Here is a 7,544-nt window from a genome sequence, read left to right on the forward strand (position 1 = left end):
GACATTACAAAGGTACTCAAACTATCTAACCAGGAGCGAACTCGTAACAATGGTTTTAAATTAGACAAATTTAGATTTAGGAGCGAAAAAGGTAAACATTGGTTTGGAAATAGAGTAGTGGATAAATGGAACAAGTTTCCAAATATCATCATTAACTCGAATACGCTGGATAGCTTCAAACATAGATTGGATGCTTATATGAGCAATACGGGTTGGGTGTAAACGGGACTGCCCAGTATGGGCCATTAGGCCCGCTGCAGTTTCCTCTATTCTTATGTTCTTATGTGTGTGTGTGTGTGTGTGTGTCTGTGTGTCCACATCGTAACGCTTGGAGGAGCACCACACGAGAAGGAGTCAATACTTTCGAGTTAGTCCGACTGCAAACCGAGGCAGACAAGCGCCAACCCCGGAAAGACGCTGCCACAACCTCTCCCACACTTGATGCAGCCCTCCACATGTGCAACGAATGTGGACAAACTTACAGGTCCCGTATCGGCCACTTTAGTCACCTCAAAACTCATCAACCTAGGGGATAAACTTAATAACTCGTATCATTGTATCATAGGTGGATGATCGTCATACTCGATTCCGAGATCCGGCAAAGTAGTAGAAGTGTGTATATGTTATGAAGACTTCCTAGAATCAGTACAGGACAATTTTTTTAAACAACTAATAACAGAACCTACTAGAGGTAACAATATATTAGAGCTATTATTAACAAATAAAGAAAATATTATCGGAGATATCACAATAGGGGAAGAACTAGGGAACAGTGATCACAGAGAAATCAGGTTCATCCTAAATTGGGAAAGGAAAAACAATGACAATATGGTCAGAGTCCCAAACTTTCAATTGGCGGATTATCAGGGGTTAAGACGGTACCTAGGCGAGGTCTCCTGGGAACAGAGAGGTCAGTCCCCAGTAGGAACGCGTGAGGTCACAGGTGACACAACAATTGATCATAACTATAATATATTCACTCGTATACTAGGTAAAACACAAGAACAAAATATACCATACAGAAAAATTTTGTCAAATAAGAATGAGCCAAGGTGGATGACCAGAAAACTTAAACATGACATAGGAATAAAGAAAGGAATTTATATGAAATAAAAGGGAGGGGAGGAGCAGCTTAGAAATAGGTATAATGAACTATCTAGGAATGTTAAGAAAAATGTAAGGAAGGCAAAGAGGGACTACGCAACAAGGATAGCATGAGAATCCAAGGCGAATTCCAAAAGATTTTTCCAGGTATATAGGACAAAGGTCAGGGACAAAGTTGGGCCTTTAAAGTCAGGGAGGGGGGAAGTGATCGATGACAGTGAAGAAATAAGCAAGGCATTAAACTGCCACTTTTTATCAGTTTTCACAGGAGAAATTCACGAGGAAATTCCAGAGGTTGAACTGATAGTTAGGGAAAATGAAGAAGAGAAATTAAAGAATATCACTATCAGAAAAGAGAATGTTCTTAAGAGGATAAACAAATTAAAGAAGACAAAATCCCCAGCGCCGAATGAAATTTTCCCTCGAGTCTTCAAAGAGTGTAGGGAACAGATTAGCGGACCCCTCGTAAATTTATTTACAAAATCATTAGACACGGGAGTTGTGCCAGACTTGTGGAAACAGGCATATGTAGTACCCATATTCAAAAAGGGAAACAGAACATCAGCGTCAAATTACCGTCCGACTAGTTTGACGTCAGTAGTGGGGAAATTTCTTCAATCAACTATAGCAAATAGCATCCAATCGCATTTAGAGATAAGCAAATTAATCCACGACTCTCAACATGGGTTTACAAAGGGAAAATCTTGTCTAACAAATCTGCTGACTTTTTTAGGAAAGTCTTCGAGGTAGTAAATAATGACGAAAATTACGATGTTATTTACTTAGACTTTAGCAAAGCATTTGATAGAGTACTGCATCAGAGGCTTCTGAGAAAAGTTAAGGCTCATGGTATCGAGGGGAAAGTTTTAAATTGGATAAAATCCTGGCTCACCGATAGAACGCAGAGGGTCAGTGTAGATGGTGTTAAATCTGAGTGGCGCTGTGTAACCAGTGGGGTTCCCCAGGGGTCAGTACTAGGTCCACTCTTGTTCATAATCTATATAAACGATCTAGATACTGGGATCATCAGTGACATAAGCAAGTTTGAGGATGACACCAAAATGGGGCCGCAAATTAATTCAGGGCAGGATGCAAATGCACTACAGGAGGATTTAAATAACTGCAAGGGTGGTCAGAAAAATGGCAAATGAAATTCAACACCAGCAAGTGCAGCGTACTTAATAAAGGAAGAACAAATACTGTCAATGTATACAGCCTTAACAACATCAAACTAGAGAAGTCGACTTGTGAAAGAGACTTAGGGGTACTTGTAAGCCCATGCCTACTGCCTAGAAAACAGTGTGTTAATATTCGAAATAAGGTAAACAGAGTATTAGGTTACATATCTAGAAGTGCAAGTAATAAGAGTGCAGAGGTCTTATTGCAACTATATCTTGTGCTAGTCAGGCCGCACCTCGATTATGCGGTTTAGTTCTGGTGCCCTTACTATAGAATGGATATCAATTCACTGGAGTCGGTGCAGCGAAGAATGACGGAAATGATTCCGGGACTTAGAAACCTTCCATATCAAGATAGGTTAAAGAAACTAAACTTGCATTCCCTAGAAAGACGAAGAGTGGAGAGATATGATAGAAGTATTTTAGTGGGTGAAAGGAATCAATAAAGGCGATATAGATAAAGTTCTTATAATATCCGAGCAGGACATTACTCGTAGCAACGGATTTAAGTTGCATAAGTTTAGGTTTAGGAGGAAGATAGGAAGGAACTGGTTCACAAATAGGGTGGTGGACGAGTGGAGCAAGCTTAGCAACTTTGTAGTAAGTGCTGGAACGCTGGAAAGTTTTAAGAGGAGTCTAGATAGATTCATGGATGACAGAGAGTAGAAGAAACTCTGTATTGGTCCCTTTTTATAGATATATATCACACACAAATGTGTATATATATATATATATATATATATATATATATATATATATATATATATATATATATATATATATATATATATATATATATATATATATATATATATATATATATATAAATATATATATATATATAAATATATATATATATATATATATATATAAGTATATATATATATATATATATAATCTACACCTCAACCCGCCAGGATTCGAACCCACGGCCCACTAGCCCATGACTGTGACCGGGGAACGCTAACCGCTGAACCACCAGGATACTAAAAGCAGTCCTAGACTTTGTTATATTTCACACGAAGCCTGTTCAACGAGTTTATGGCACTATGAACCTCTAATGGGGACTACCCGTATCACGTAGGTGGTCAGAGTAACGTTTTACCAAATCCGGCTTCGAAACGCGAAGCCGAATTTGGTAAATATAAAGGAAGAGAATCCTGTAAGTCAGGAATCTGTGTCTGTTTAATATAAGATAGAAGTTTAAGCTTATCAGAAACAATATGAAGATTAATGTAGGGGAAATTGTATGGGAACCATTTCAGAAGTAATGTTTGTGACAAATACAAGATGCTTCCGAGTAGGCAAGGTTGTGATTGCATTATTGCTAATTTCATAATAGTCTGGTGCTATATGATAACCTTCCACTACTAAATGTTTGCCCACATCCTGACATATAAGTATTATACTGGTTTAATTTGGGGAAAAAAAATATTGCACATTATTGACATCTGCGTGAAACACTAACCTACATTGTTGTAGAGCTGATTAACGTATTGGACGTTAGTATAGTCAGGGACAGGGCTGACAAGGAAGGTATGAAAACATTATTTGTTGGCGATTCCTAGGTACGGTACCTGGATAGAGCTTTTTTTGGTAAAAATAAAAATAGGATGAGGGTTTGTTTGCCAAGAGCTGGCGTGGGGGATATAGTAGACAGGATGGACAATATCTTGTCTGGTAAAGGGAACAAACACATTATACGCCTCAGTGCAGGAGGCAATGATATTGGCCGCTGTAAGAGTGAGGAGCATTTTGATAAGTTCAGGACAGCTATAGAACATATTAGGGTGAAGGGAGGGATCCCTATCATATGTGGTGTCCTGCCTAGAAGAAGAGTTGGCAATGAATGGTTGTCAAGGGCAGGTGGTGTCAACGGACGTCTTGACAGATATTGCAATTCAATATCAGTCCCATTCATTGACAACTGGGACAACTTTTACAACAAAAGAGACCTTTATGATAGGGATGGGGTGCATCTGTCTAGAGATGGGGAGGCAACCCAGGCTGGCTCTGTCGAGAGGGCAGTCCAAAAGATGTCGAAGGGAAACATATGGGCAAGGAAGTGGATGAGACTGAAGTAGGAGCGGGTTAACAAAGTGAAAGGTTACAGGGAAATAGTGCTAGGAATGGTGAAAAAATACATTAGGCAGGGGGTTAAAACCTAAACGCGTCAAAGGGAGGACTCAGCTCACGACTAACTTAAATGTCTACTACGCAAACAGTGGAAGTGAGAAATACAAAATGGATGAAATCAGGCCGTTGGTATGTACCGAAAAAAATCGATATAATAGCATTCACAGAAACATGGATAAACTTCGACTCACGTGAGTTACCTGCCGAATACCAAATTGCCGGTTACAAATTATTCCATACGGATAGGCAGATTAGGATATAAAACTTAACTGAATAGAGAAACATTTTGGATAGCATTAATCGCAGGAGTAATATATAGACCTCCTAATCTTGATAGAGTTAATGAGGGACTTATTTAGGAAGAAATGCGCAGGGCATCCAGGCATAGCAAAGTCTGTATAGTAGGCGACTTTAACCTTGGCCAAATAGATTGAACTGACCTTACAGGTAACTCAGAATCAGAGGATTTTCTTGAAACAGTTCAGGACTGTTTCCTAAGTCAATATATAGTCGAACCCACCCGAGGTAATTATATAATCCATTTAGTTCTGTCAAACAGAGAAAACCTCCTTAGTAATGTCGAGGTAAGGGACGAACTTGCTGATATCGATCACAAAGAAATAAGATTCCAATTAGAATTTGATGGCAGTCGCAAGGAAAATCCAATTAAAGTCCCAGATTTCAGAAGGGCAAACTTTGATAGGTTGAAAAAAAAAGCTGAGAAAAGCGGTATCACGCTTGGTTATGGATTACATGACTTCACGTGAGGTCACCTCACACAATGTTCCCACGGAGAGGGATCTCACTTTACATGGAGACCTGACAACGATATCCTCACAAAATATGACAAATGAAAATGACCTGATCACGAGATCTCAGGTTGACGAGTTCCACAACAATTTAAATAATAAGTTACTTAATGCACAAAGACAGAACATACCATACAAAAAAATAAGATCAGGCAAGAATGGCCCAAAATGTATAAATAACTATTTAAAGAATATTACTGGACAAAGAAAGGCTATAGGTAGGAGAATAAATCGTGGTGAAATTTTCCTCCGAGATTATTAGAAGGTATTGGCCAATAGGGTTAAAACCGAGATAAGAAAAGCAAAGAGGAATAATGAATTGAAGGTAGCAAAGGAGGCAAAGGCAAACCCTATGGGATTCTTTCAAATGAATCAAACTAAAACCTGAGAGCTAACTGATAACGACGGAGAAATGAGCAATAATCTGAATAAATATTTGTCAACAGTTTTCACCACCGAAAATTTAAACATGATACCCAAGGCACCGACTATATACAGAGATAGTGAAGAAATAGATTAAGCGAGATAGTAGTGACAAGTAACGATGTTAGTAAGCAAATAGACAAGCTAAAGCCTAATAAGTCACCAGGTCCCGGTGAGATATTTGCCAGAGTATTAAAGGAATGTAAGGAAGAGCAAATTTTTTTAACATGTCCTTAAAAACGGGTGTAGTACCACAATCTTGGAGGATAGCGAATGTAATACCGATTTTCAAGAAGGGAGACAGGTCACTATCCTCTAACTACCGTCCAATCATTTTAACATTAATTGTAGAAAAATTTCTGCAAGCAATAATTTCAAACTCTATTCGAAATCACCTAGAGAAGCACATCCTTGACCACCGAAGGGTCAAGACGTACCTGGCGCTCCTCTCAAAGCAGCCAGGTCAACTGTTAAGTTGGCCCATACCAACCCCCTCCCCTGAACCCTCCTTCCCACCGGAATATCAACAAGTTCTCGCCAGAAGTAACAATTTCATTTAGAAAAGGAACGGAACCAGTGTTAAACAGAGGTGAACAGTGGTTAAGTCAGTGAGAACAACTCAACAGTAACAGTCGCACCCAAGTTAACCTTCACACAGTGAGGTCCCAGGTACCCAGTGATAACGGCCAGTAAGACCCAACAACAACCAGCGATGTGTTAATCCGTCTACGATAGGAAGGCCTACGACCAAACCTCTCTCATATAACACCATCTGTGAGGGAATTACTACACCACATGTCCCTCATAACACCATATGTGAGGGAATTACTACACCACGTCAGGCCCCTCATAACACCATCTGTGAGGGAATTACTACACCACGTGATGCCCCTCATAACACCATCTATGAGGGAGTTACTACACCCCGTGAGGCCCCTCATAACACCATCTGTGAGGTAATTACTACACCACGTGAGGTCCCTCATAACACCATCTGTGAAGTAATTACTACACCGCGTGAGGTCCCTCATAACACCATCTGTGAGGGAATTACTACACCACGTGAGGCCCCTCATAACACCATCTGCGAGGGAATTACTACACCACTCCAGGTCCCTCATAACACCATATGAGGAACTACTACACCACGTGAGTTCCTCCTAACACCATCTGGGAGGGAGTTACTACACTACGAGTTTGCTGTTCAACACCTACATTAATCTGTATGTTCACTGTATGTTCTTTTACCTTTCTGTAATGAAGGCTTTTGTTAAACCACCAATGTATGTAATAAGTCATTTATGTCCAATGCATATTTTCAGCCTTCGGGCTGCAGAATTTTTTCAATAAACCGTTAATTATTATTATTATTATTATTATTATTATTATTATTATTATTATTATTATTATTATTATTATTATTATTATTATTATTATTATTATTATGTTAATCAATGATTCCCAACATGGCTTCACAGGCGAGCGTCCATGTCTACCTACTCTAAAAACATTCTTTTCATCTGTTTTCGAATCAGTGGACGAGGTGAACGACTATGATGTGGTAAATCTTGACTTTTGCAAATCCTTCGATAGAGTCCCACAAGAAAGACTTATAAGAAAAGTGGAGGTTCATGGCATAGGAGGAGACATTCTAAAATGGATTAGTGCGTGGTTACAGGACAGTAAACAGAGAGTGAACATTAACGGCACTAAATCCGATTGGAGCAACGTCACTACTGGAGTACACCAAGGCTCAGTACTTAAGTTTGGATTTAGAGGTAGAAGGTCGACTGAGAGTGCTCTGCTATCCTTTACTGATGACATCTTAAATTCCTTTGATGACAGTCAATTCACAGTCAGTATATTCTTGGACCTCTCTAAAGCCTTCGATACT

This window comes from Homarus americanus, unplaced genomic scaffold (genome assembly GCF_018991925.1).
Source record: "Homarus americanus isolate GMGI-L3 unplaced genomic scaffold, GMGI_Hamer_2.0 scaffold56333, whole genome shotgun sequence".
NCBI classification, from domain to species: Eukaryota; Metazoa; Arthropoda; class Malacostraca; order Decapoda; family Nephropidae; genus Homarus; species Homarus americanus.